Source organism: Cetorhinus maximus, chromosome 11 (genome assembly GCF_964194155.1).
Source record: "Cetorhinus maximus chromosome 11, sCetMax3.hap1.1, whole genome shotgun sequence".
Classification (NCBI taxonomy): Eukaryota; Metazoa; Chordata; class Chondrichthyes; order Lamniformes; family Cetorhinidae; genus Cetorhinus; species Cetorhinus maximus.
In genome coordinates this window covers 85,617,353-85,633,247 of record NC_135889.1, presented here as the reverse complement: position 1 = coordinate 85,633,247, position 15,895 = coordinate 85,617,353, and positions in this window count along the sequence as shown.

Sequence of the window (15,895 nt, the reverse complement as noted above, 5' to 3'; positions counted from 1 at the left end):
ATTCATTTTTGATCATGTTATATATACCAAGAGAGAAAAAGAAAGAGAGAGTCGGGGGTGGTGGGGAGGGGGGTGGGTTTGCACTTTAGTAAAAAAAAATGACAATATAAAATTAGGAGGTTTGGAAAACATTGAAGAGAACTGTGAAGGATTTCAGGTTAGTAGAATGTGCAGACTAGTGGCAGATGCAATTTAACGTGGATTAGGGTGAGCAAATACATTTTGAGAGGAAAAATAAACAAGAAATGGGGGCATACACTTAATGGAAAGATACTGAAGGTTGTTGCTGAATGTAGAGACCGAGGGGTACAAATATATAATTCCCTGAAAATGAGTATGTAATAAAGGCCTAAAAAGGTACCTGTGAATAGAATTTTGGGCTGTATAAATGCAAAACATCAGTTAGACCACAGGTAGGGTGCTGAGAACAGTTTTAAGTGTCCCATTTTAGAAAGGACACTACAGAGCATTCAGTGCAGATTTATCAGGAGGATGCCAGAGATGTGAAACTATGGTTATGAGCAGAGATTTGAGATTGAGACTATTTCCACTGCATTTTAAAATAGAGGAAGATTAAAAGTTATTGAGAGTGTGGTAGTGGGATTATTTTTCGATTACTGAAACTGGATTCAATGGGAATCAGGGGGAAAATTCTCCACCGGTTGGAGTCATATCTAGAACAAAGGAAGATGTTTGTGGTTTTTGGAGGTCAGTCATCTCAGCTCCAGGACATCACTGCAGGAGTTCCTCAAGGTAGTGTCCAACCATCTTCAGCTGCTTCATCAATAACTGCCTTCCATCATAAGGTCAGAAGTGGAGATGTTCGCTGATGACTGCAAAATGTTCAGCACCATTTGCGACTACTCAGATACTGAAGCAGTCCATGTTCAAATGCAGCAAGACCTGGACAATATCCAGGCTTGGGCTGACAGGTGGCAAGTAACATTCGCGCCACCCAAGTGTCAGGCAATGGCCATCTCCAACAAGGGAGAATCCAACCATCGCCCCCTGATGTTCACTGGCATTACCATCACTGAATCCCCCACTATCAGCATCCTGGAGGTTACCATTGACCAAAAACAGAACTGGACTAACCACATAAATACTGTGGCTACAAGAGCAGGTCAGAGGCTAGGAATCATGTGACGCGTAACCCACCTCCTGACTTGCCAAAGCCTGTCCACCATCTACAAGGCACAAGTCAGGAGTGTGATGGAATACTCCCCACTCGCCTGGATGAGCGCAGCCCCCACAACACTCAAGAAGCTTGACACCGTCCAGAACAAAGCAGCCCACTTGATTGGCACCCCATCCACAAACATTCACTCCCCCCACCACTGATGCACAGTAGCAGCAGTGTGTACCATCTACAAGATGCTCTGCAAGAATTCACCAAGGCTCCTTCGACAGCACCTTCCAAACCCAAGACCACTACCATCTAGAAGGACAAAGGCAGCAGATAGATGGGAACGCCACCACCTGGAAGTTCCCCTCCAATCACTCACCATCCTGACTTGGAAATATATTGCCGTTCCTTCACTGTCGCTGGGTCAAAATCCTGGAACTCCCTTCCTAACAGCACTATGGGAGTACCTACACCACATGGACTGCAGCGATTCAACAAGACAGCTCACCACCCCCTTCTCAAGGGCAATTAGGGATGAGCAATAAATGATGGCCCAGTCAGCGAAGCCCACATCCCATGAATGAATTTAAAAAAAAACAAAGAGCCAATACAAACACAATGGGTTGAATGTTCTCTTATTGTCACTTGGCAACAGATTATGGAATCCCCTTTTTGTGGGCATTTTTTCAAAGCTGTATACAACAATATTCTCCAATGTTCTTAGCCCATGATCCATCATTATTGTCCTCTGAAGTGGGTATAGTTTCTCCAATGAATGGAATGGAGCAAGATCATCTTGTCCATTTATGTAAGGAGCTAAACGTGAACAATGTGCATATTTAATAATACTCTTAGTATAGGACAAATAAAATAACGTCAATATTTTTTATATTAATCAATGCAAGCATAACAAATATATTTATAACTACAATCTTTTATTGTTTCTGTCTGCTACAAAACTGATTAGCCCAAGTTATTACTAACCTAGCAATCACATAATGCAAAATTACATTTGGTCTCTCAGGGAATTAAGGGATATGCGGAGCAGGCAGGAAAATGGAGTTGAAACCAGGATAAGTCATGGTCATATTGAATGGCAGAGCAGGCTCAATGGGCCATATGGTCTACTGCTCATATTTCTTGTGTTCTTATATATGCAGTAGTAAAATTATCTTGTCGAGGAATACACTTCAAAATGATCAGGTCTTGGTGTAATATTACTTAATTTAAAATTTTACTCAAAAAATGCATGACTATAATTTGAATATTAAATTGCAGAAGAAGGAAAGCTGGATTGTGCATATCATAAGGAGATATACAGAATTCAGTAAAAATACAGAACAGCTTTACGTTGAATTTTATCCCTTACACAAGTCAAATAAAAGAGTAGTTCAGTGGCCAGAGTTTCTCTTTAACTATAATTATAAACTTTGAACAAGCTGAGCATGAACTATTCACTGGCTCTTTAATCTTAATGGATTATTTAGAAAGTGAATTCAGAGATTCACTTATGTTAATGTGAATGCATTTTGACCTCCATACTGTATACTCTTTTAGTGGAATCATCCCAGAATTGCACCAAGTGTAGTAGCAGATATGAAAAGAGACATTTTATCCGCTGGCCGCAATGACGGCTTTTCGCACCATATGATCCGCTTCCCGCCTCATTAATTATGCAGCCACAGGAAACACGCTGTCTTGCTGGTGGGCAGCCTCTGAATCACCCACCACGCCGTTACTTCACTGTTTCCCCACTCCGGGGACCATATCTAAACTGCAGCTGCACACACAGTTCTTAATGCTTGCAGCCCAGGACTGCTCCAATGAAGACATGGCCCTGAAAGCCAAGAAGAGTTCAGTGACCACAGGAGGTGCAGCAATCTCACCACTCCGGCTTGGGAGGCAGTGGTATTGGTGCTCAGTACACAGAAGAGGTTGGCCATCCAGTGCAGAAAGAGAATGATCTCATCCATGGGTATCAGGGTAAGGCAACCATCTCATCACTCTGAATTCACACTCACAAGGCCATCACACATTCACTGGCAACTCATTCACTGCCAGCTCAAGGGATACTTGGATAATTATGATCTGAATGAGCATAGTCAGCATAGATTTGCAAATGGGAAATCATGTTTGACTAACTTGTTTGAGTTTTTTGAGGATGTTACTAAAAAAATTGGTAAAAGAGAGTCGATGGATGCAGTACTTAGGTTTTCAGAAGGCTTTTGATAAAGTCCCCCACAGGAGGTTGATTAGCAAAATAAAAGCATACATGGGATAGGAGGCAATATACTGGCATGGATTAAGGATTGGCTAACAGGCAGAAAACAGAGAGTCAGAATAAATGGGTCATTCTCGCATTGACAGGCTGTGACTAGTGGGGTACCACAAGGATCAGTACTTGGACCCCAGCTGTGCATAATGTATATCAATGATTTGGATGTGGGGACCAAATGTAATATTTCCAAGTTTGCAGATGACAAAAAGCTAGACAGGAATGTGTGCTGTGAGGAAGATGTAACGCGGCTACAGGAGGATTTGGACAGACTTAGTGGTGGGCAAGAACATGGCAGATGGAATATAATGTCAAAATTGTGAGGTTATCCACTTTGGTAGAAAGAACAGATGTGCAGAGTATTTCATAAATGGTAAGAGATTAGAAAGTGTAGATGTACGAAGGGACCTGGGTGTCCTTGTCCATAAGTCACTGAAAGCTAACATGCAGGTGCAGCAAGCAATTAGGAAGGCTAATGGAATGTTAGCCTTTATTGCAAGAGGATTTAAGTACAGGAGTAATGAAGTCTTGCTTCAATTGCATAGAAGCTTGGTTAGACTGCACCTGGAGTACTGTGTGCAGTTTTGGTCCCCTTACCTCAGAAAGGATTTTATTGCCATAGAGGGAGTGCAGACTTGTTCCAGGGATGGCGGGACTGTCTTATGAAGAGGGATTGGGGAAACTGGGCCTGTATTCTCTAGAATTTTGAAGAATGAGAGATGATCTCATCGAAACCTACAAAATAATCAAAGGAATAGACAGGGTAGATTCAGGTAAGATGCTTCTCCTGGTTGGGGAGTCTAGAACCAGGGGACACAATTTCAAAATAAGGGGGAAGCCACTTAGGACCGAGATGAGGAGAAATGTCTTTACTCAGAGGGTTGTGAATCTTTGGAATTCTCTACCCCAGAGGACTGTAGAAGTTCAATCATTGAGTATGTTTAAGGCAGAGATTAATAGATTTCTGATTAACAATAACATAAAGGGTTATGGGGATAGTGTGGATAAAAGGCATTGAAGTGTTCGATCAGCCATAATCGTATTGAATGGCAGAGCAGGCTCAACAGGCTGAATGGCCTTCTCCTGTTCCTATGTTCCTATCACCACTCAATCTCTCACACACCCTCACATCTCCATCTGGCCTCATCCCCTCTGGAGACAGCCTCCGCAGCCCTCACCATCTTGAAGGCACTTGCATAGATCAACATGTGCCCCTGCAAAAAACCCTCGGATGCCCCCCTTCCCAGTACAGCCCTCACCCTGCAGCCTCTTCTCTTGCCTGACACCACTTCTCCCCCTTCCCCCAACCCTGCAGCTACTGAAAAGCCACTCCTGCCTTATGGCTGGTCTGGTAGGTGGAGGCCTGCCTGTCAGCCCCCCTAATAGTGATGTGGTGCCCCCTGCGAAGAGTGGTGCTGATGACCACAAGTGCTGCCTGAAGCAAGGTAGGGAAACAAACCTCAAAGTCCTGAATGAAGCCAGCCCATCAGGTGCACGCCGCTTATATAGAGTTGTGAAACGCATCGGCATGCAATCACGCAAGAGGTTAGTAAACAAAATTAGAGCACACGGGTTTAGGGGAAATAAACTCGCATTAATTGAGAATGGGTTATCAGACAGAAAACAGACAGTAGGAATAAACGGGTCATTCTCAGGTTGGCAGGCTGTGACTAGTGAGATACCACAATGATTAACTATTCACAATCTACATAGACGATTTGGATATGGGGACCAAATGTAATATTTCCAAGTTTATTGATGACACAAAACTAGTTGGGAATGTGAGTTCTGAGGAGGATGCTAAAAGGCTTCAAGGAAATTTAGACAGGCTAAGTGAATGGGAAAGTATGTGGCAGATGGAATATATTGTGGAAAAATGTGAAGTTATCGATTTTGGTAGGAAAATCAGAAATGCAGAGTATTTCTTTAATGGTGAGAGATTGATAAGTGTTGATGTCCAAAGGGACCTGGGTGTCCTTGTTCATAAGTCAAAGAAATGATGCACTAGGGAAAAAAGAGAGAAGAAAGAGAATGATCCGTTTATTCCTACTCTCTGTTTTCTGTCTGTTAAGTGGTTCACAGATGTGGCAGTGGAGGTCATAGAGGGCGATTGGAGGAGAGATGTCATGATTCCAGTGGGCCAACAGGTCTCAAGCTCTGCCCTCTAAAGGGAATGGGAGCAGATGGCCAGGGTATGAACTTCCAGAATCTGGCCCTGAGGAACTGGCAGCAGTGTCAGAAGTTTAATGACCTCATATGGGTGATCAAGTCTGTCAATGTATCTTCAAAGGACATCTCATACCTACTGCACCACCTCACATTGATCAATGCATCATGTCCCCATTACTCACCCATCAGTAGTCCCTGGCACTCAGGGCTCACCCATATTTCACCTCACCCCACACATCTTCTAGAGTTACCACCCTCACACCCACCTCTCACTGTCTCTACATAGCTCCAGCTTCCAGTCATTTCAAGCACATCACCCAAACACAATACAACACAATCACTGTGGTTAGGCTACACTTGGAATATTGTGTGCAATTCTGGTCGCCACATTACCAGAATGATATGGAGGCATTGGAGAGGGTGCAGAGGAGGTTTACCAGGATGCTGCCTGGTCTGGAGGTTATTAGCTATGAGGGGAGGTTGGAGAAATTCGGATTGTTCTCACTAGGGCGACGGAGATTGAGGGGCGACTTGATAGAAGTTTACAAAATTATGAGTGGCATGGACAGAGTAGATAGTCAGAAGCTTTTTCCCAGGGTGGAAGAGTCAATTACTAGGAGACATAGATTTAAGGTGAGAGGAGAAAACTATAGAGGAGATGTGCGGGGCAAGTTTTTTATGCAGAGGGTAGTGAGTGTCTGGAATTCGCTGCCAGAGGAGGTGGTGGAAGCAGGTACGATAGTGGTGTTTAAGAGGCAGCTTGACAAATACATGAATAGGATGGGAATAAGGGGATACGGACCCCGGAAGTACAAAATGTTTTAGTTGACGGGCAATATGATCGGCGCAGGCTTGGAGGGCCGAAAGTGCTGTACTTTTCTTTGTTCTTTCTTTGTTCTTTGACCATCTGCCCTCTCTTCTGCAGACGAGGTTCCAGCACAGTAGTTAGCCAAACTGATTGGGCCTGAGCCTGATGGAGGAAATGGTGCCGCACATCATGGGGCCAGCTGCAATAGAGCCTGTAGCATCTGGCATCATCGATGCCATTCAGGATAATGGAATGTTACTGCCTTAAGCCCCTTCTCAATTACCACCTAGGACTTGTGCTGCTATCTCATTCTGCAAATGGTCTGGCCATGAGCCATTTGCTTCACAGTCCATTCCTCCCTCCCTGACCCCAACTCTTGCTTTCTGATTTCATACTTTCAGATACCCAAAACTGCCAGCTGCCCAGTATGCCTAGGAGGAAGGGCAAGAACAACACCACACCAATGATGAGGAAGAACTGTCACTCGATCTGATACCCACAACTATCAGCTCAAATACCGGCACTGTGTGAACTTTAGAGACTGGCATAGAGTCAGGATCCTCATGTGGTGAGCCACCAGGCATGAGTGGGCTGTAACCAGCTGAGGGAAAGAATAGTTCATGTACTAGCTCAGCTGAGGATGCAGTGGTCGCAGTCAAGTTCTGCTAACGGGATTCAGATGAGAATTTCGATGGGGCAGCATACAGGAGAATCCTGATGAACTTGCAGGATAAGATGCTTGCTTCATTGGCAGGTCTGTCAGACTGGCTCCTGTCACTGTCAAGGAGGGTGGAGGATTCCAGCTCCAATGTGGCATATGGCATCATGCTGAGCTTGGAGTACATCCTTTCCAACATGAAAGTGGTGGCTAACTCTATGACAGCACCTGTGAACTCACTCATGATGCAGTGTCTGGTTGTCACTATCTCAGCTTCCATTAAACATTAGGCAGAACCCATCCAATGTTTCAGTGCTGCAGTAAAGATCATGCGATCCATTCTTGTTGCCATGCAGGCTCAGGCTGCTGTGGTCATGGCTGTAGATCTCAAAGACCAAAGGAGCTTGTATGCTCTCATGGCAGTCCAGTAATCTGTCCTCCAGCAGATTATGAGGATTGCTGTAGGGTGGCCCCCTGGGAGGAGCAGTGGCTTCGTGAAGCACTAACCTGTTCTCCTCTGTCAGGACGACAGCATTCATGCTTCAACCGTTCCAACACTACTGCCCTTGCTGTTGTCTCTCAGCCAGCAAGTCAAGACTGTTGCTGCTTTTGGGCCCCAGAGATGCCCGAGGACATCTGGTAAGGCCATCCCCAGTCATGCTGCAATCACTGGTGGAGCACTGCTTAAGAACATTTAGACAGGCAAAGGCACTCGCAAGATGGGCATTAGGGAATGCAAGAGGTTGAATAGTTAATTTCTGTTTGTATATGTGGATTTGTTTTTGGATAAAAATGATATGGTAATGTTATTGCTGATGGATTTTATTGCAGCATCTTGGCTAAGGGAACACTGCAATACGATATCCCATAAGGATTGTGAGATGGGGAAGAATGGAGTCATGGTGGGAAAGGGAAGTTTTCCTATGTAAAGAGGAGTCTGAGCAGGCACTTTCAGACAACCTGTCTGGAGCAAAGGTGCCCTGGATGCCTCCTCCATGCCTCTTTTTTCTCTTCTTTCTTCTCCTTTTATGGTGGCCTCCAAATTATTGGTGGCAATGGCTGCACCATCATGATGGTGATGTTGTGCAGGACTCAACAGACCAGCACAAATTAGGCAAGTAATGCAGGGCTATCCCAAGTGGTTCAGGTATCAGAAGCATTGCCTCAGCTTGGCAATTGTCTGTTCCAGTAGTCAAAAATGAAGAGGCAAAAGGGAGGGATGGACTTAAAACAATCACAATCACTAGAAAAGCTAATGGGACTAAAGGCAGATAAGTAAAGACCTGATGGCCAGCAGCCTAGGTTCTTAAAGGGAGTTTCTGCAGAGATAATAGATGCATTGGTTGTAAACTTCCAAAAATCCATAGAATCTGGAAAGGTCCTAGTGGATTGGAAAACCACAAATGTAACACCACTATTCAAGGAAGGAGGGAGACAGAAAACAAGTAACTATAGGCCAGTTAGCCTAACATCTGTCATCGGAAAAATGCTAGAATCATTCTTAAGGAGGTAGCAGCAGGACACTTAAAATCATACTACAAACAGGCAGGGTAAACATGGTTTTGTGAAGGGGAAATCGTATTTGACAGATTTGTTACAGTCCTTTAAGGATGTAACAAGCAGTGTGGATAAAGGGGAACTAGCAGATGTAGTATATTTGGATTTCCAAAAGACATTTGATAAGGTGCCACATAAAAGACAAGAGCTCATGGTATTGGGGCTTGGGGATGTTTTATTAGCATGGATAGAAGATTAGCTAACCAATAGGAAGCAGAGGGTCAGGATAAATGGATCATTCTCAGGTGGCAAACTGTCACTAGTGGAGTGCTGCAGTGGCTTCGACAATTTACCATCTCTATTAATGACTTGTATGAAGGGACAGACTGTATTGAAGTCAAATTTTCCGATGATACAAAAATAGGTAGGAAAGCAAGTTGTGAAGAGGATACAAAGAGTCTACAAAGGGATATAGATAAGTTGAGTGAGTGGGCAAATGTGAGAAAATGTGAAGTTGTCCACTTTGGCAGAAAGAACAGAAAAGCAGCACATTATCTGAATGGAGAGAGACTCTATGGTACATAGGGATCTGGATGTCCTGATACACGAATCATAAAATTTAGCATGCAGGTACAGCAAGTGATTAGGAAGGTAAATGGAATGTTGTCATTTACTACAAGGGGAATCAAGTATAAAAGTAGGTAAGTGTTGCTGCAGCTGTACAGTTAGTTAGACCGCATCTGAAGTGCTGCATACAGTTTTGGTCTCCTTACTTAAGAAAGGGTATAATTGCAGTTCAAAGAATGTTCACTCAACTAACCCCTGGGATGAAGGGGTTGTGTCATAAGGAAAGGTTGAACAGGTTGGGCTTATACTCACTGGAGTTTTGAAGAATGAGAAGTGATCTTATTGAAACATATAAGATTCTGAGGGGGCTTGATAGGATAGATGCTAAGAGGATGGTTCCTCTTGTAAGGGAATCTAGAACTAGGCAGCACATTTTAAAAATAAAGGGTACCCATTTAAGATAAAGACGAGGAAGAAGTTATTTTTTCAGAGGGCTGTTAGCCTTTGGAATTCTATTCCATAAAGAACAGTGGAAACTTGATCATTGAATATATTCATGGCTGAATTAGATAGAGTTTTGATTGACAAGAGAGTTAAGGGTTTAGGGGGTGGTGAGGGGCGGACAGGAAGGTGGAGTTAAGGCCATCAGCCATGATCTTATCAAATGGTGGAGAAACCTCAATGGGCCAAATAGTCTGCCCCGGTTCTTATTTCTTATGATCTTATGATCCATGATGGCTTCATGGATATCATTTGTACCCACTGTCCTAAGAACATAAGAACATAAGAAATAGGTACAGAAGTAGACCATTCCGCCCCTGAAGCCTGCTCTGCTATTCAATAAGATCATGGCTGATCTTCTTGTGTTTCGATTTCCACGTTCCCATCTAACCCTGATAACCTTTGATTCCCTTGCCTAACAAGAATCTATCTACCTCTACCTTAAAAGTATTAAATGACCCCGCCTCCACCACTATCTGAGGCAGAGAGTTCCAAAGTCACACAACCCTCTGAGAGAAAAAAATTCTCCTCATCTCCACCCTAAAAGGGCGACCGCTAATTTTAAAACGGTGCCCCCTGGTTCTGGACTCACCCACAAGAGGAAACATCTTTTCAACGTCTACCTCGTCAAGGCCATTCAGGATCTTGTATATTTCAATCAAATCACCCCTCACTCTTCTAAATTCCAGTGGAAACAAGCCCAGTCTGCCCAACCTTTCCTCATAAAACAACCCACTCATTCCAGGTATCAATCTAGTAAATCTCCTTTGAACCGCCTCCAATGCATTTACATCCTTCCTTAAATAAGGAGACCAAAACTGCACACAGTATTTGAGGTGTGGTCTCACCAATACCCTGTATAACTAAAGAATAACATCCTTATTTTTATGTTCAATTCCTCTCATAATAAAGGATAGCATCCATTAACCTTCTTGATTACTTGCTGTATCTGCATACTAACTTTTTGTGACTCATGTACTAGAATACCTAGATCCCTCTGCAACACTGAATTATGCAGCCATTCTCCATTTAAGTAATACTCTACTTTTTTGTTCTTCCTGCCAAAGTGAACAACTTCACATTTTTCCACATTAACTCCATTAGCCAGATCTTTGCCCACTCACTCAACCTATTTCCATCTGCAACCTCCTCATGTCCTCTTCACAACATACTTTCCTACCTATCTTTGTGTCATCTGCAAATTTAGCTACCATATCTTCACTCCCCTCATCTAAGACATTGATATAAATTGTAAAAAGCTGAGGCCCCAGTAGAGACCTCTGTGGGACTCCACTCGTCACATCCTGCTAATCAGAAAAAGACCCATTTATGCATACTCTCTGTTTTCTGCCAGCCAGCCAATCTTCTATCCATGCTAATATGTTACCCCCTACATCATGCGCTTTTATTTTCCGTAATAACCTTTGATGCACCTTATCAAATACCTTCTGGAAATCCGAGTACAACATGTCTACAGGCTCCCCTTTATCCACTGCAGATGTTACCCCTTCAAAAAACTCCAATAAATTGAACATGATTTTTCTTTCACAAAACCACGCTGACTCTTCCCGATTGCCTTGAGCTCTTCTGAGTGCCCAGCCAAAACTCCTCAATGATCGATTCTAACAACTTCCCCACGACAGACGTCAAGCTAACTGGTCTATAGTTTCCTGTTTTCTGCCTCCCTCCCTTCTTGAATAGAGGGGTTAGATTTGCTCCATTCCAATCTAATGGAACCTTTCCAGAATCTAGCGAATTTTGAAAAATTAACACCAGCACATTGACTACCTCTTTTAAGACACTAAGATGTAATCCATTGGGACCCGGAGGCTTTCCAGCCCGCAGCTCCATCAATTTGCTCGGTACTATTTCCCTGGCGATTTCAATTTCACCAAGTTCCTTTCTCCCATTCACCTCCTGATTTGCAGCTATTACTGGAATGTTTTTGTATCCTCTATAGTGAACACAGAAGCAGAATATTTGTTAATTTCTTCCACCATTTCCTTATTGTCTACTATTAATTCCCCACTGTCACTCTCTAGAGGACTAACTCACTTTACTTACTATTTTCCTTTTTAAGTACCTGTAGAAACTCTTGCTATCCATTTTCACATTTCTAGCTAGCTTCCTCTCATACTCTAATTTCTTTCTCCTGGTTAACCTTTTAGCCATTCTCTGCAGTTCTTTATATTCTGTCCAATCATCTGTCCTACCACTCATCTTTGTGCATTTGTATGATTTTGCCTTAAGTTTGATGCTTTCCTTAACTTCTTTAGTTAACCATGGATGGTGGGTCCTCTCCTTAGAATTTTTCTTTATAGTAGGAATGTACTTATTCTGAATACACTGAAATATCCCCTTAAATGTCTGCCACTGCTTCTCTATTGATCTTTCCTCTGGCCTAGTTTCCCAACTCACTTCAGCTAGCTCAGCTTTCATACCCACATAGTTGCCCTTATTTAAGTTTAAGATACTAGTCTAAGACCCACACTTCTCCCTTTCAAACTAGATGTAAAATTCAATCATACTGTAGTCGCTGCTACCTAGCAGTGCATTTACTCTGAGGTCATTAATTAACCCTGTCGCATTACACTATACCAAATCTAATATAACTGCTCTCTGGTTGGTTCCAGAACATGCTGCTCTAAGAAACTATCTTGAAAGCATTCTAAGAACTCCTCATCCAGGCTACTACTGCTAATCTGATTTTTCCAGTTTATTTGTAGATTAAAATCACCCATGATTATTGCTGTCCCTTTATCACATGCACACAATATTTTCTCTTGAATAATTTGTCCTACACGATGGCTACTGTTAGGGGGCCTGTAGACCACTCCCACTAATGACTTTTTTTCCCCTACTATTCCTTATGTCCACCCAAACTGATTCTATATCCTGCCCTCCTGAACCAAGGTCATCTCTAACTATTTCATCAATGCCCTCTTTGAAGAATAGTACTACCCCTCCACCTATACCTAGTTTCCTATTCTTCTTGAAACTTCATGTGGTCGCTGGTGAAGGGGGGTCCAAATGGCTGATTAACATTATTATTAGACCTCACCTCAGATTCCTAGCAAACACATGGTATGCCTGTATGCCAACAGGGGCAGGCAGGCATGTAGGATAGGCCAGAAGTGGCCAACAGCATGACCTGCACCATTTATGCCTTCAGGGCTTCTGTGGCACCAGCACTAGAGCCAATTCGACAGGCAATGTGTGTTCCACTTGATTTCGCCAAGTTCAACAAGCGTTTCAAAATGTAAATAAAAGCCATATGAATGTACCACACAACACATCACTTTGTATTAGCGTTACATAGTCCAGAGAGCACATTGTGAAATTGGGTGGACTGTCTCATGCACCTAATTTTGCAGTACACTGCTTTTCAAGGTCAGGAGGAAGGCTATGCTTTTACAGCTGCACAACTGATCAGCACAAGTACATCAAATCTACTTTTTAAAATGTTTAAATATATTCCATGCTGGACTTGGCAGCTATCTTCACACTTTCTCACTTGATGGTGCTGCTTTCCCATGTAAAATAGATGCAGCATTATGAGAGTGACTTAGTTGCAGGAGTTCACTTCTTTAAAATGAAAATTGACAACTTACATCTACGTTGTGCCTTTAACATATTAAAACAGCCCAAGATGCTTCACAGGAGTGTTATCAAATAAAATTCGACACTGAAGCACATGAAGAGCAAAAAAGTCAGATGACTAGAAGCTTGGTCAAAGAAGTAGGTTTTAACAAGTGCCTTACAGAAGGAGAGAGAGGCAGAGAGGTAGAGAGGTTTAGTGTGGTAATTCCAGAACTTAAGACCTGGGCAGCTGAAAACCATTGGTGGAGCGATTAAAATAGGGGTTGCACAAAAGGCCAGAATTAGAGGAGTAAAGATCTTAGAGGGTTGTAGGGCTGAATGAGATTTCAGAGAAAGGGAGAGCTGAGGCCATGGAGGGCTTTGAAAACAAGGATGAGAATTTTAAAATTGAGGCATTGCTGGACCAGGAACCAATGAAGGTCAGCAGATAAAGGAAAGATAGGTGAATGGGACTTGGTGTGAGTTAGAATACGGGCAGCAGAGCTTTTGGATGAGCTCCATTTTATAGAGGGTGGAAAATGGGAGGTCAGGCAGTAGAATATTGGAATAGTCAAGGCTGGAGGCAACAAAGTCACGGATAAACTTTTCAGCAGCAGATAAGACGATGCATAGGCAATGTTGGAGGTGGAGTAGGCAGTCTTTGCGACGGCATAGCTTTGTGGTCGGGGGCTCACCTCAGGGTTAAAATTGGATAGATAATTATTATTTTTTGTTTAGTTTATTATTTTACCTGCATTTTAATTGTCTCATTAACTTCAGTAATTGTTTAGGCCAGATGGTTTGCATTCCACAACTCTTTTGCAATTTTTCTTACAGCAATGAGTGAATCACTAATTTATCACCTTTCATTATTGTCATTTTGATTAAATCTTAAGATATTATTAACATGTCATGTATTCATCAATCATGAAGATTTTTTCCCCTCAATACAATTCCAATGTTCTTGTGTCTAGTTTTCAATCCTCTAAATTCTTCAGCTCATCCACAACTCTGCTATCCATATTCTATCCCAGGTACTAAACCCCAGTTACTCATCATTCTTGGCATCACTGACCCATATTGGCTCCTTGTCTCCTAACGCTTCAAACATAAAATTTTCTTCCTTGTGCTTTAATGCCCTTGCTATCTCGGTGACCTCCTCCAACACCCAGCTCCCGTTCCTGCCCCTGAACACTCCATTCCTCTAATTTAGGCCTTGTGTACATCACCCTGGCCTTGTAAACTGCACTCTGAAATTCAGTCTCAATCCATCCACTTCTCTCTCATCCATTAACATGCATCTAATATGCTCCTTGTTTGGTGTGGCAACCATTATTTTCTGATTATATTTCTGTGAAGTGCTTTGAGACATTTTCTATACTAAAAGCCACAATGTAAATGCAAGTTATGGTTTTACTTCCATTCATTTTTTCACCTTTTGGGCTACCACGGATGTGTTTCTCCCTTTTAGGCAAGACCATAAATTTTTCAAAGGCAGATTCAGTGCTTTTCATAGCTCAACCAATGGCCAACAGCAGTTACTCTTCTGGTGGTCATATGGAATAAATCTCGAAGTAACATATTTGCAAAGCAGCACTTTTACATTTGGTCGGCTTGGTAGTGAGATCCAAATACAAGCATGGCACCAAAATCCATACTGACTATGATCATTATTACAGCTTAAGAATCAGTTATAATTCCTTATTTTATATTATGTAAGTTAACATATATTTTTAGATATCAAATGTAACAAAGCAAATTCTACCATTTTCAAAGCAAAAAAATATAATTGGTTTATATAAAATATAATTGATGAAATGATATTTTATTTTCTCATTTAACAGATCACTGGTTGTACCATATGGAAGCAGCACAAGATTTTGCTTGAAGCAAAGTTACCAATGTTGTAATTTACAGAGACTTGCATTAGTTAAGTTAAACCCCAGCTTGTGTGCCTAAAGGAAAAGCACAGACTGAATTTGCTGGATTGTTGATAGCTTTAAACAGTCTTTTATGTTAAATGTTAGCAACTTATGAAAAATATCACTGCCTATAATGAAGCATATCATCACCAGTCACAGCAGTGGTGCATCTATTTCCAGAGCCACAGAGAAGGTAAGATTCTCCAATCATTAAACTGAGTAAGACAATACAGAAGAAGAAAAATGTATTGAGCAAAGGATCATTTAAAAATGTCAAAAAATTTCGAGAGGTATGATTAGAACAATGTACTTGACTTTCAAACTACAATAGTAAACTATGGTGTTGTCATTAGATAAATGAGAAAGGGAAAAATCAGAAATGAGAGTCACATGCTTCCACTGACACCCAGTTATAGATTAGCATGAAGAAAGAGTTTGAATTTATGCAGGTTAGCATTGACTGCAGTGTTAGAAGTGGATGCATTTAAGCTTACAACTTTATAGATATTTTAGTCACATCAGCAATGTTAGTTGGAAATGCTGCATTTTGGGTCTAGTTTAGCCAGATGTACCTCCTTCCACTCCACATCAACAATCTGACTTAATCCCTAATGACAGGAGACCATTCCCTCTTGTAGCAGTTTACACACTTTTTCATTTTCTTCACCAAACCATCCTAACAGCAATTAACACAAAATTAGGAGCAGCTTTTTCATATTCTGGGGCCATGCCTACTAACTTGAGCCTCACAAAGTAGTAGATGAGGTTAACCTCACAGTTTGTAGAGTCGTAA